General features: G+C 37.6%; 1 protein-coding gene across 1 annotated transcript in view; it reads left to right on the top strand.

Moving 5' to 3' along the window:
* The window catches only part of PCCA (propionyl-CoA carboxylase subunit alpha), a 348,368-nt gene that overhangs the window by 239,196 nt on the left and 93,629 nt on the right, over positions 1-15,543 (top strand). The gene's annotated exons all lie outside the window — the stretch shown is intronic.

Here is a 15,543-nt window from a genome sequence, read left to right as displayed (position 1 = left end):
TGCTGGTTTTTATTAACTATTCAAAAATCCTAACTAAATATCAAAATCCTGGCTTTTGCATCAGGAAAAAGTTAATTCTGCAGCCATGGCTAATTATTTTATTATTTTAAAAAATCACTTCCACTCAACAAATATATGAAACACTTTAAATAGTGACACATCTCCTGTTTTTTCGTTTTTCCCTTTTTTAATTTTAAGGTCTTGTAGATCTATAATAAACTGGAGTTGAAGCCAGGAAGAAATTTCAGATAGTGAGAAGCAAAAATGCTTTTCCTTAACCCTGACTTTTCACTAATGAAATAGTGTAAACTCTTCACATTACTCTTAGGGAGCTTCGTAGTCCATAAAAATAACATCGCTGTTGAGCCTCCAAGGATGGTGTTCGTGACTGAAAGTTTTGATGTCTTTGCAAAAGGCAAACCAGTGCTTCCCTTTGAAATGTGTGAGGCAGTTTTAGATGCAGCTTCTCAGATGGATTTAATTAGTCCTTCATATGACTGGATGTCCGTTTGTTGCGGCTGAATTCTCATTTCATTCACCCATAACTAGAAACACCTCGCTTCAAACAGGTTTCTTCAAAGAAAGAGGGGTTTAAGGTTCTATGTTTTACTGCTTTTTGATGTTGGTTTCCCTTTAACTGAGAAGACCTTATGTTTATACAACTGTTATTATTAAGAAAACATCGCTTTCTTCACTGAGGTTCCTTTTGTATCAGTGTTGGTTATTGGTGGAAGTCAGAGGTCTGTGCAATAGATCTCACCCGGTTGGACATCAGAGCAGCTATTTGTTTGCATATTTTGCTTATGAGAGGCATGAACCAAAAAATGGCATAAACTTGTGGAATACTTCTCCATACCCGAAATAGGAATGCCAATATATGGTGAAAACTGGTAACTGACTATGTTAATTGTTGCAGAGCTTATAATATTAACCACTGAAACAAGAGAAAATCAACTAACAAGGTTGCCATAAATCAACTAATACTGTGTTTTGCTTTCCTCTGCCTTCAGTGCATGACTTGTGGTATGCCTTCAATAAATATGTTGAAAAAATGAAAATATATTCTCTATAGTAAAAATATATATTTTTAAATGTATTCTACTACTAATATTTGGTGGTTTTTTGTTTTTGTTTTTTAAATTACTTCTAAACCTTCACATTTCATTAGAATAGCTCCTTGAATTTATCCTGAATATAATGCTCTTCTCTTTGCCAGTTATTGTGTCTGGGGTCTGGCTGTCTTTATCATCAAGGCAGCTTTTATCTTCTGTGCCCACATTTCTAATTACATTTCAGGGGGTTGTGATCCCTTCCAGAATCCTAGTCATTCCTTGTATTTAAAGATGAAATGCTTCAGGGGGCTTGGGGCAGTTCACTCTTGGGCACAGGTTTGCATCTCTAAAAGTTTCTCTTGCTCTAACATCCTGATTTGTGTAAAAAATGCTAAGTATTCTTTACCTACTACACTTTCCTTTTTTTTGGAAACACAAAGTTAATTTAGACTTTTCAAGCTTAAAATTGTCCCAAAGCCACAGGTCACAATGAAAAATACATCGTAATATGTCTCACAAATTCTTCTGGTGTCTTATTTCAGTATTCCATCCAAGAATCTGTAGAATCTCAGGCTTGTATTTCTGCCTGATGCTTAGCCACAACTGATCTTTTTCATCTTATTCACCAGACCCTGTTCTACATAACTGTGCCAATTTCTAAAACGCAGTAGTCAGAGTTATATTACCATTGAAGATATGAAAAGAGGATCAAGAAAGGCTTAATAAAAACAGATTTAAAAAAATATTTTTGAGCAATGTTAACACTAAATTAGATAGAGATTCAATTGAAAAGGCCAATATATTGTTGAGAATTGATCTCTGAGTTCTTGATTGTATTGTGGCAATTTTGTAGAAATCCTAGGGTTAGGAGAATTATGGACATGTGACTAATGAATATTTTATTAAATTTAAGTAAATTTAATAATTTAAAAAATCTGATTTATTTAAAATATTCTTGAATGATGATGCCTTTTAGTAAAATTCTGTGGATTAGGGAATTTTAATTCTTGCAAACACTCTAAAAATATTGATAAAATATGAAATCTCAAATACAAAAGACAGAACATTTGTGATTTTTCTTTTATATTAATTTTTAAGATAACTTGTTAAGGAACCTTATATTTAATATTTTAAGTAATTATATAACACTAGAGGCCTGGTGCGTGGGTGGGGTCCCTCAGCCTGGTTGGCAATCAGGGCCAATTGGAGCCAACTTGCCCAGTCCCGATCTGGGCTGGCCTGGGGGCAGGAACTGCAGGAGGTTGGTCAGTCAGGGGAGGTTGGCTGTGCAGGGAGTGCACTGACCACCAGAGGGCAGCTTCTGTGTTGAGCGTCTGCCCCTTGGTGGTCAGTGTGCATCATGACAACTGGTTGTTTGGTCAACCAGTTGTAACAGTTGCTTAGGCTTTTATATAGATAGATAGGTGATAGAAAGATAGATAGATAGATAGTTGGATAGATAGTAGAGCCCCAGTGCATATATTTGTGCACTAGTGGGGCCCCTTGGGCTGGCCTGCACCCTCTAACAATCCGGGACCCCTTGGGGGATGTCAGAGAGCCCATTTCAGCCCGATCCCCGCAGGCCAGACCAAGGGACTGCACCAGTGCACAACTGGGGCCGGAAGGGACTGCGGGAGCTTGGCCACTGGGAAGGGATTACGGGAGGGCGCTACGGTGTGTCTGGCCTGTCTCGCCCAATCCTGATCTGCCAGACCCTAGAAGCAACCTAACCTACAGGTTGGAGCATGTGCCCCTTGGTGGTCAGTGTGCATCATAGTGACTGATTAACGGTCAGACACTTAGCATATTAGGCTTTTATTTTATAGGATTACATTTATCACATTTTTTTTGTTGTTCTGCAAACTGGGCTATCTTATTAAAAAGAAGCATCAATTACATGGACTGTAGGGAAATAGGCAATCCTATTCTTTCTCCATTATGTTTAGTTGTAAAAATTAACTCTCAGGCTCTGGTCAGTGTGGTTCAGTTGCTTGAGCGTTTGTTTTCCCATGCACTGAGAGGTCGCTGGTTCGATTCCTGGTCAGGGTATATGCCCAGGTTTTGGGTTTGGGGTGCATACGGGAGGAATCTGATCAATGTTTTTCGCTCACATCAGTGTTTCTCTTTCCCTTCCTCCCTCCCTCCCTTCCTCTCTTCCTTTCCTCTCCCTCTAATTCAATAAAAACATATTTTTAAAAAATTAACGGTCAGCATTTACTAACAGCTTTAGTTTGCGACTAGGTAAGGGGTATTAGAGAAATAATGTCACGTTGTATTTTTTTTGTTTTTAACCTTCACCTGAGGATTTTTTTTTTTTTTTTTTTTTTTTTTTTTTTTTTTAGGGGGAAGAGAGAGAGAGGTGAGAGAGACATATTGATTGGCATGTGCCCAGATCCAAGATTGGGGTGGGGATGGAGGGATTGAGCCTGCAACCCAGGTATGTGCCCTTCACCAGAATGGAGCCTGTGACACCTTGGGTCCAAGGGCAGATGCTCTAATCACTGAGCAAAGCCAGCCAGGGCCATCACATTGTATTTTAAACAACAGTTCTGAATGAAGATAGCCCTTGCCAGTCACTTACCAGTTATGTAACTGGAAAGTTACTTAATCTCCCTCAGCCACTGCAGTAGTAGTATTTTATATATTATAAATAGTGGTATATAGGAAAAGGCTGCAAACCAGATAGACTTGGATTTAAAAACCAGCCCTGAAACTACTGACTGTGAAACCAGTAGACGTTTGTTGTTTCTTCTGAGCCTTAGTTTTTCTCATCTGTAAATGGGGTTAATATTCTCCAGGGCTTTTGTAAACATCCAATGAGCTCTAGTATAGGGGCTGGCATGTAGAAGGCACTTGAGAAACAATGTCTTTTCCTTCTTAAATATGGCCATTTTGCTTTTTAAAAGAATCTAAATTAGCTTTTACTTTGCAAACAGTTCTTTCCCATTATATGAAAAATTCATGGAAAATTTTTAAATTAAGACAAAATAAAATGTACTCAAATACATTAATAAGACTTGATGGTAGCGATTAGTATTTTAAGATTCTGATGCTCTTTGGTTTAAATGTATTATTTATTTTTTGACATGTTATTTGTCAAACACAGTGTTTGCAGAGCAGTTATGGTGTAATCTTTACCTCTTGGTGATTCACTTTGGGAAATGTTATCAAGTGAGACTAGTGGACCAATACTGCTGTCCCCTTCCCTTCCCCCTTCCCACCTCAGACCCCTGCTGTGGTTTGCGAGCCCATGAGCCTGCAGTTCCTCCTTACCCCACCGTAGGGTGTGCCTACACTGTTACAGTGCAGAGCTGAAGGGATCCAGTGTTGTGGGCATCTGTCCCTTCTCCATTTAGAGACTTTCTCTTATCTATAGACACTCTGTTAACCACTGTTAATTCTATTGTTAAGAACTCCAGCCATCATGGAATCACCACACCAATTATTACAATGACTGTTTTTTGCAATAAAATATCGACCCTTGCTATTGGCTTTTCCCTCCAAATGAACTTAACAAATACCTAAATTGGTTCAGTTGAGGTGTTAGTAGACCAACCTGGGTTTGGATATGCTACCTTGCTAGCTGTAGAACCTTGAGAAGAAGTTATTTCAACTTCTCTAAGCCTCAGATTTGTCATCCATCAAATATAGTTAACATCTCTATGTTGGATTGATCTGAGGATTCAGTAAATTTAATGTTTATTAAAATACCTGATTGATGTTAGGCCCTCAGTGCATGTTCCCTTTCACTGATTTAGATTCATTTTTCTGAACAAGTGTCAAGAAGACAACAGAAAAGAGAACCAAGGGCATCCATAATCTGGATATTACTACTTCTGGAGTTTCTATTCTGATTCGGTGTTGTTTTCTTTTTTCAAGATATTTTATTTCTAAGTGGGAAATTATAAAATTTGCCATGTCATTTTTTTCTAGCTCAATGTTTAAATCTCAAAAAAAAAAAAAAAAAAGGTAGGCATTGATTCAAAATTTAAAATTTAGTGCAATTGACTGGGCATGGCTCTGCATGGATGTATTTGCTCTTACTCATATTTATCATTCTTACATGTGGTGGGCATATGTTATTAATTGCCCCATTTTGTTACTTAGCTTTTTATTAAAACTGCTGACAATGTTTATGTATGGTTATCATTTGGAACAAGAGTAAGGAAACCAACTGGAGACTAAATTTAGCACAATCCGCCAGGATGGTGTGGCTCAGTGGTTGAGTGTCCACCTATGAACCAGGAGGTCCCAGTTCGATTCCCAGTCAGGGTACATGTGAACTCGATCTTTCCTGTGGGGGGCATGCAGGAGGCAGCCGATCAATGATTCTCATGTGTTTCTATCTCTCTCTCCTCCCTTCCTCTCTAAAAATCAATCCTACCTAATAAAAGAGTAACATGCAAATTGATCATCACTCCAACACAAGATGGCCATGCCCATGTGGTAAAAGATGGCTGCCCCATGTGGACACAAGATGGCTGGCAGGGGAGGGTAGTTGTGGGCAGTCAGGCCAGCAGAGGAGGGCAGTTAGGGGTGACTGGGCTGCCAGAGGAGGGCAGTTGGGGGTGACCAGGCTTTCAGGACAGGGCAGTTGGGGATGACCAGGCCTACATGGGAGGACAGTTGGAGGAGACCAGGCCTTCAGGACAGGGCAGTTGGAGGGGTCCAGGCCTGCAGGGGAGGGCAGTTGGGGGCGACAGGCCTGCAGAGGAGGGCAGTTGGGGATGATCAGGCCTGCAGAGGAGGGCAGTTGGGGTGAACCAGGCCAGCAGGGGAGAGCAGTTAGGGGGAACCAGGCTGACAGTTAGGAGTGACCAGGCTTGCAGGGGAGGACAATTTTGGGGGACCAGGCCTACAGAGGAGGGTAGTTGGGGAAAACCAGGTTGGCAGGGGATGGCTATTGGAAGGGACCAGGCCTGCAGGCCAGGGCAGTTTGGGGAAACAGCCTGCAGGGGAGGGCAGTTGGTGGGGGACCAGGGCTGCAGAAGAGGGTAGTTGGGGGCGACCAGGCCAGCAGGGGAGGGCACTTGGGGGTGACCAGTCCTGCATGAGAGGACAGTTAGGGGTGACCAGGTCTGCAGGGGAGGGCAGTTGGGGGCGACCAGGCCAGCAGAGGAGGACAGTTAGGTGTGACCAGGCCAATAGGGGAGGGCACTTATGGGCTATCGTGCTGGTAGGAGAGCAATTAGGCATTGATCAGGCTGGCGGGGGTGTGGTTAGGGGGTGATCAGGCTGGCAGGCAGAAGCAGTTAGGGGCAATCAGGCAGGCAGGCAAGCAGTTGGGTGGGAACCAGCAGACCTGGATTGTGAGAGGGATGTCCGACTGCCCGAAGGGTCCCAGATTGCAGAGGGTGCAGGCTGGGCTGAGGGATAACCTTGCCTCATGCATGAACTTCGTGCACCGGGCCTCTAGCCCTATGTAATAAAACCATAATATGCAAATTGACTGCATGACAGAATGGCTGTTTGCTATGATGCATACTGACCACCCGGGGGCAAACAACACAGGAGCTATCTCCTGGTAATCAGTGTGCTCCCAAAGTGTCACTCAGCCAGAAGCCGGGCTCACAGCTGGCAAGCGCAGTGGTGGTGGCAGGAGCCTCTCCCGCTTCTGCTGCAGGCAGGTGGTAAGGAGTGAGGGGTCCCAGACTACAAGAGGGCCAAGGGGTCCCAGACTGCACGAGGGCACAGGCTGGGCACACACACACACACACACACACACACACACACACCAGTGCACGAATTTCATGTACCAGGCCTCTAGTAAAAATATATCTTAAATTTAGTACAATCTTTTTTTGTAAATAATCCTAGAAAATCTTGTGAGTGCTTACCAAGTTCACCCAATTGGATCCCTTCCCCCAAAAGAAAATGCTGATGTTTAGTTTTAAAAATCTAGTAATGATTACTTAGAAATGGCTTAAATGTATCTTTTTTATCATATAGGTTCAGTGGGATTAACAGAAGAGTAACAACTTAATGTTTTATGCTTAATATTTTTATGATCATATTTGAAAGAGGGTTAATGTAGGGTTAGGGTTAGGATTAGGGTTAGTATTTTTATGATCAGATTTGAAACAGGGTATTGAAGAATTTATGATTTTCTTTATAGCTAGATACTAAAAACACCGAGGAAATGTGAGAGTAGTGGTGATTGGCAAGTTTGCTGATCTGGGTGTTGTTTTCCATTAGTTTAAAATATCAAAGATTGAAGAAAGAATTGTTTTGAGTCATTCCACACTAGTAGTTTAGGTGCATTAATGGGTTTTAACCAAAAGTTTAATCCAAATCAAGTCTTTTAGGATTAGTCTATTCCATTGAGTTTTAAATTAGCATATATTCATACCACACTGAACTACATACACATCGAGAACTTTACTTCAGTGGTGAGGTGTTTCCTCTTTGTTGAGCTTTGAATTGAGCTGCAATAGAAGACATATACTGATTTACAGAAAGGATGTTCTTGCTAGCATTCTGTATATATTATTTGCTTATTCAAGCATGTAAAACTTCAACAAGAGGAGGTAATTTTGCTTAGATTTCTTGATTTGAATTGTTCTATTTGGCACTGAGTGGAAAAGAAAAAAATGATATTGAAAGCATTGTTCTGTTAATGAAGTTGCTTGTCCTTTTTTGTGCCAAATTTGGCAGGTAAAATTACCATTTATTCTACTTGCTAGAGCCAGAGAATAGATTGTTGAGGAAAAGTAGCAATTTAAATAATGGCACTAGATAGAAAGTACTACATTATATACATCTTCCATACTTTTAGATATTGACATGCAATTTTTATTTCTCTTTAGTAATGCACTGTTTTTAACCACTATATTATTTCCAGTAGCTTTTATTTACATGCAGTTTGCTTCAATTGTGAAATTTAAAAAACACCATGTTGCTACTAATTATAATAAGCCAAAATGAAGCGTTTTCATCTGAGGATAAATTAGTGATTATATTTTGTTCTGGATATTTCAACAGTAGTGCATGTTTTTAATTATGAATAATTATTTAAACTTTGAAAAGTAAAAATGAAATATATGCTTTAATTAATATGAAAATACATAGTTAATATCAGATTCTCAGGTGTTCATGATTTCTTCCATGTTAAATATACTTTGTTCTTTTATGTGTACTTTGTTTATTTGCAAATTCTAAAAGAAATTTTAATCAAAAATCTTATTTTCAGTGAGGAAATATTCAAAATATGAATAGGTGGCTTTTTAAAAGTTAATCATGTGTCTAAATGAAAGCATAAGTTTATCATTTGTGAAGCCTTGAAGTAAGATATAATTCATTAAATTTCTTATATATTACCCCTAGTTATAAAACTTTTTATATGCTTTAAAATGTATTATGTACTGCTCTAGTTTACAATAAATCAACCTGCTCTCCTCACCCCCCAAAAAAGAAGAAATTATCTATAGAAAATAATTTGCAAAATGTGTGTGTGTTGATTTTTTTTAACAACCAGTTGGTAAATTTGTTGTTTTGGAAATTGTTCACACAGAATCAGGGTTTAGTGTGTCTTGAAACTTGTAACCATCAGTCACTTTTTTTCTGCCCACTACACTAACTGGTAGGCAGGTGCAGATGTTAGGAAATCTAACATTGCAATTGACACTAATTGGCATAGTTGTTGGCAGTCTTATCAGAAAGCAAAGGGCTGAATGGTTGAATGGGTTTGAGAACTTGAATGATAATAAGCATTTTTATATGCATTTTGAATTACTTTTGTGACCCAGACTAACAGGAAGACTTCATTCTGACCTCATCCTTCAATGAATAGAAATTATAGGAAGCATAATATGCTTTATTCTACCTGATTGTTTTTCAGGTAATCTTTCACAGTTATCTGCTCCATCACCCACTTTCTACCACCCCTACCCCTCCTAGGACTCAAAGAAACCAAAGTACATGTGTAGAATAAAAAGAAGATAACTATCACTGATAATTCAATTATTATTTTTATTGAACTTTGTTACCAAAAGCTTGATCTATGTTGTATTATTTTAAGCTAAACTAAAGAAAAATTATTTATCAAATTTATGAATGAAAAAGTAAGTCTAGGATTTGCTTCCAAATAGTCTTGGAGTATGTGAGCAAATCAGTAGGAATATAGATGAAACAAGATTGGCTTGAGTGGATAAGGTTTGAACATGGGAGGTGGATATATAGAGTTTTATTAAGCTGTTCTTGCTGTTTCTGTGTTTGAAATTTTCCATTACAGAAGGGTTATTGTTTTGTTTGTTTAATATGCTTTGACCTCACCCATTACTGATATGAGCTTTTTTTTTTTTTATATACCTGTCATTTCCTTTTTAATACCTGCTTAAAAAAAAAAATTAGTTCCTTTTATCAAAATGACTCATCTAAAGTGAGAGCTGCATAAACTGGTAAAGTAATCTGTGTGCTTTGTACAAATGAGCTAATTTTTAATGTTGATTTTAATAGGAACTTTCTAAAGACGCCTCCTTAATTGACAGGAAGGACTCGAAGGGTGGGATTTTTAGTCACTAGATGGATCATTGTGCCTGTTTCGACTGTATGCAGATCACCCCTCACAAAAGTGTTAACAGTTTTAGATTTTTTGTCATAACTGATCTTAGCTTTTTTGTGCTAGAGGTAATGATGTATTTTTCTTCATTAGACATACTTTTCATAAAGAAAATGTTTTCATTTGGTAAGTTAGGAGAGGGCATGACTGTATTATTTAGCTTATGTTTACTCACGTAGGTATTTCTATGTGTTTTTGGTATTCTCCCTACCCCCAAATAATGTACAATTACCTGTGTTAAAAAATGGAGTTGAGTCTTGTTTCATTCAATCAGAGGTTCCTTTTGCAAAGGAGTATCTACACAAAGATGCTTGCTAGAGGCTTTTGCTTGAAAGGTAGGGGCTGAAAACAGTTCCTGTAACACTTCTGTCTATAGGTTTCTACATAGATGAATAGTTCATGTAAATTTTGTACTCCACTGTTGATTCAAGCCCCTTGATATGTACTACAATCAAGTAATAGTAAACATTTTAGAAAGTGTTTAAATGTGGATCCTTGGCTAGTAAGAGATTGAGAAACCAAGATAATTTTCCAGACTATTGCTTCTTTTATCATTCCTTTAGTCCTAAGAATTGATTTGAGTTGATCCTTATTTCAAAGGAGCATTGCTTGACATTTTTTAGATTTTTAAAATAGCTTTTTAAGGAATCCTATATAATAAAAGCTTAATATACTAAGTGTCTATTCATCCATTCATCTGTTCAACCAGTCAAGGTGTAATATGCTAATGATATGCTAAGGCAGCTCAACTGCTTGCTAAAAAGATGTCCACTGATCACCAGGGGGCAGATAGTCAACCAATCTTTATGATGTCCACTGACCACCAGGGGGCAAATGCTCCGATTGGGAGGTTAGGTTGCAGCTGGGGCGTGGCCAATCAGGACTGAGAAAGATAGGCCAAACACATCCTGGAGCTACCCCCGGAGTTCTCCCTCCCACCCCCGTCCAAGGTCCCTCCTTGATGGCCAACCTCCTGTGTCCCCCCTGGCCCAAATCATGCACCAGTGGGGTCCCTCAGCCTGGCCTGCACCCTCTCGCAATCTGGGACCCTTCAGGGGATGTTGGATAGCTGGTTTTGACCTGATCCTGTAGGCCAGGCCAAGAGACCCCACTGGTACACAAATTCATGCACCAGGCCTCTAGTCTACCTAATAAAAGAGTAATATGCTAATTGACTGTACCTTCAGACGTCCTTCAGCCAGTCAGGAGTGGGTATGCAAATTAACCCAACAAAGATGATGGGTTAATTTGTGTACACAGGCACGAGGATTGGCTGGGGATTGAGCAGGATGCTTGCGTCGTTGCCTTGGCAATGATGCAGGCATTTCATAATACCCCAGTGGCTCCAGGCCTCTGGGCAGCATGGGAAGGCAGAAAGGTGGCTCCAGGCCAAAGCAGAAAGGCTGCTCTGGCCAGACTGAAGGGGGTATCAGCAGCCAGGGGAATGAAGGCCCATTCTTGCACAAATCTTCATTAGTACATCGAGCCACTAATTAAAATATAAAAACAATTTGACTATTTCTTTTTCAGTTTGTATCTCTGAAGGTCTTTAGGAATAAATGTAGTTTGCTCATTAATTTTTTGTGCTATTCCCAGTAATTTTCCACTCATCCCTTTCTTTGTTAGCTATCAGTTTGGTAATAAACTAATAGGTGTATTATTGTATTTCTAGTAACTGCTACCAAAACTGATTTATTGGTCAGACCCTTTTTCCTGGCTCCTGGAAAAATACCAGCCTTATTCTCCTTTTAAATTGTTCAAAGTCATCAGAATTAAAAGAATTTATCTAACAATTTGAATAGATATTTTTTGTGTGTATAAATAAAAATGAAACCCTAGAATGGAATATAATTTTTATTTGTTTTACAATAAAATTCTTTTTCTTGGCCAAAACCGGTTTGGCTCAATGGATAGAGCGTCGGCTTGGGGACTGAAGGGACCCGGGTTCGATTCCGGTAGAGGGCATGTACCTTGGTTGCGGGCATATCCCCAATAGGGGGTGTGCAAGAGGCAGCTGATCGATGACTCTCTCTCATTGATGTTTCTAACTCTATCTCTCTCCCTTTCTCTCTGTACAAAATCAATAAAATATTTAAAAAATTAAAAAAATAAATAAAATTCTTTTTCTTTAAATATTCTATGTTAAATATACTTAGGTGTGTTTGTGTGAGTGGGTGTCCATCTCTAATATACCAGAGCATGTGTAGATTTTGTATCAGACAATTGCTTAATGGAGTTTTTTGTGTAGTTGAAATAACTTTAATCTTCCATTATAAGGACATATACACTTTTAAATACAAATATTGTCAACAGTTATGAGACATTAAGACTAAAATATTTTTGCTTAATAGTTAATTTATTAGTCTTATCAAAATCTGTTTGGAGGAATTCTGAATTAGAACTATGTCAGTGGTCAACAATCCTATATAGTAAAAGCCTAATATGCTGAGTGTCTGGTCGCCCATTCAACCAATCAAAACATAATATGCTAAGGCTGCTCAACTGCTTGCTGTGACATGCACTGACCATCTGGGGGTAGATAGTCGACCAGTTGTCCAGTCGCTAAAAAATGCACTGACCACCAGAGGGCAGACACTCTGACTGGTAGGTTAGCTTGCTTCTAGGGTCCGGCTGATTGGGACTGAGCAAGATGGGCTGGATATGCTCTGGAGCCCTCCCACGGTCCCGCTCTGGCCCAGTTGTTGGATTGATACTAACTTCCTAATTTGCTGGTTGTGCAGTACAGAGTGTCCTTATACTTGGGCATACATGCTAAAATATTAAGGAGCATTGAGACATCATAACACTTATTTTTTACTGGCCAAAATTGCTAACAACTTGCAAATCTGAGCTTGATGTACTATTGCTGCAATTTTTATGTATATATGAAGTTATTTCACAGAAAAGGAACAAAATAAAAATACTTTCCATGACCATTCATTTGAATAATAGAAACTGATTGGACCATTTTTCTGTTTTCTGTTAGGAGCAATGAAAAAATACTGGTAACTCAGTTAACCTTACTTATTAGTAGTAGTAAGATTATGCCCTTGGTTTATAGAACTATCATAATAAGCTGTGCCATTGATTCTTTCTAAATGCATTATTTATTGTGATCAACTTAATGGGTAATTAAATTTTACCAGTGTCTTCCTTCAGATATGGTTGATACAGAGTAATAGGATGTTTGCTAGTTTATTCACTGGATGGACTTGATGAGTAGTTTTGGGCATCAATTTCCATATCTCACCTTTATCTATCAAAGAAACTGAGCTAAACCATAATAGAAAAAAACCCACAAAAACCATAAAATTTTTATTGTTCATGCTTAAAAACATTTGTTATTGGATTTATAATCCATGAGAGGATTTAAGGGGAGTAAATTTGCCACCACAATTTTAAAATGTAAGTATAAAATTATCAAATATGTTATTGGTATTGCAATGTAGGAAAAAGATAATACATATCTTAGTATGTGCATTGGAAATAATGTCAATGATGGCCACAGACTGAGAAAAGAGTATAGAACTACTAGATAATCCTTGGATGGCAGGAGAAATGGGCTTTTGGGGCAAGTTTTCTGTGCCTAAAGATAGTACTAAAATGCTAAAAAGTTAAAGATAGATAATATAAAGGAGGTGGGAATAGGAAATACCATCTTACAATAGCAGTATATGGGAATTTAGGAAGAGGAAGGACTTGGACATTATTGTAAATGACCTATAGACTGATCATGTGTGGGTTCTGTGATGGTGAGCCACCAGCTTAGGTAAAATGGAATTTTAATGGGAGACACATGTGGTAGCCAAATATATATGAAAAGCAAAAAGAGGAGCAAATAGGAATCAGATGGAATTAAAAGGATAAATAATGGAGGAAGTTTTAATGGAGCACAAGAAAATGGAAGAGCAAATAAAAATAGGTATTTTTGAAAAAGAAGAAAAGTAGATAGAGAATAGTCGTTACTGTGGGAGGAGTGCATACTATCACTAAGTTGAACTACCAACAACAAGCATTTATTGAGGACTTACTATGAGCCAGGTACTAGTAAGTGTTTAGTAATTTGTTCCTCACTACTCTTCTGTGAGCATATATTTTACATATGAGGAATCTGAGACATGGATGGTTAGCTAATTTGTGGAGCTGAGGTTCAAATACAATCATTCTATTGATGACAATACTACATAGAAAGCACAGGATTCCACCATGATTTGGCAGGTTTGGGAGATGTAAAGGCAGCTTAAGTTGCTCCTTATGCTAAACCCATCTATCTGGAGTTATTCATTAAGCTGATATAATTTACAGTGTTATCTTCGGAGAATGACCTTATCACACCAGTCCAAAAGAAACTACTACTATAATTAAACTGTTGGCAACATAATGTAAGATTTAAGAAAAACCACATACAACTGAAATTAATGTTGTTTCTGATCAATTAATGAGGTGATAATTAAACAGAAACTAGTCAGCCTGGCTGATTGTAGACCAGTACCTAAAATTTGTTTTTGCAATTCACATTCTTTGAGATAAATTTAATTACATTTATAGCACATTCATATTTAATATAATCTTTTTGTGACAGATTAACAGGTCATCATTAGTATGTATAATTCTTCTTGATGTTTTTGTTATTATTATATACATGGGAGAAAAATAAAAGATTGTTTCCAAGGAGATAGTGATAAAGAAGAAACTTAGGAAAAATTGTTGTCTCTTTTTGTTTTCAGAGGACAAGCATCTCATTTCCCTCTGAAAGGGTATTAGAGGTACATAACTATATTTTGGAATAATAAATTATTTTAGCAAATAAAGAGCAGGATGAAGAATACCTGTGTTTTTTATATTATTTAAAATATAGGACAGTTCTAGTTCATATTAAAATGTTAAGAATCATTAATTCTCATCACAGAATTTAAAAAATGTGTTAATTTTGTCATGTTTTACCTGAGAAGCAAATGGTGGAGCAAGTAACTTAGCAAAGTCTTTAAATCTAAACAATAAGAATATTATAAGCTGCTTATTCTCAACCTCTTATAGAATTAAAAATATATGTATTTGTGTTTCACATATCTAGCAGCAGTTTATATAGCAGTCAGTGAACTATAATAATGTTAAACAGTGGCAATATCCCAATTTAATTAACTGCATTTTGTTACTGGGGAATGTGGATATACCACATATATTTGATATACTATTTAATAATATTTTTTTGTTGTTGTTGTCAGTAGTGAGAGGTAAGATCCAAAAAGAAACAACAAACATCTTTATCTCTAGGAAAATCTTTTCTTTCAAGTTATAAATATGCAGTGTGTCTACTGAATACAAGTGCTATATCTTAGTATTTAGATTATGTTTGTTACTTTTGCTCTTGACACATGGACTTAGGGGAAATGCTCTGAGGAGAATTGCAAGATAATTGCCTCTATAACTTACATCATTTGCATGGTTCTTTAATTTCCTTATTTCTGAAATAGGAGGAGAGGTTTGGGTCAGGGTATATTATTTCTAGGATCCTTTCCAGCCTAACAGTCAAATGAGAAAATTGCAGATTTTTTCCCACTTTTTGTGCTGAGTGATTATTTTTAAGATACACTGTGAAAGCCTATTAAAGGGGCAGGAACTAGTTATTCCCTTCTGAGAATTGATTATAGTTTAATTAACAAACCTTTTCCCCTTTCACATTGTTTTCAAAAATAGAAGCAAGATATATGATCAAAGTATTTTTCAAATAGTGGATACCTTGATTTTTGTCTTAGATTTAATTCTGCACAATGCTAATCTTCTTAACATTTGATGACAAAAAAGAATTTAAAATTTGAGTGTGACAAAAAAGACAACTTCTATGGTGAATCAGAAACACCTCTTGCTGCCTGAATCCTCCCAAATTCATATTATTTTTGGAAATGCTTTTTTGGCAAATATTTTGTTTTCTAA

Source organism: Pipistrellus hanaki (assembly GCF_964339955.1).
Source record: "Pipistrellus hanaki genome assembly, chromosome: 3".
In the NCBI taxonomy this organism is placed as follows: domain Eukaryota; kingdom Metazoa; phylum Chordata; class Mammalia; order Chiroptera; family Vespertilionidae; genus Pipistrellus; species Pipistrellus hanaki.
The sequence above is the reverse complement of the archived record's forward strand: the minus strand, read 5'-3'. Positions and strand labels throughout refer to the sequence as shown.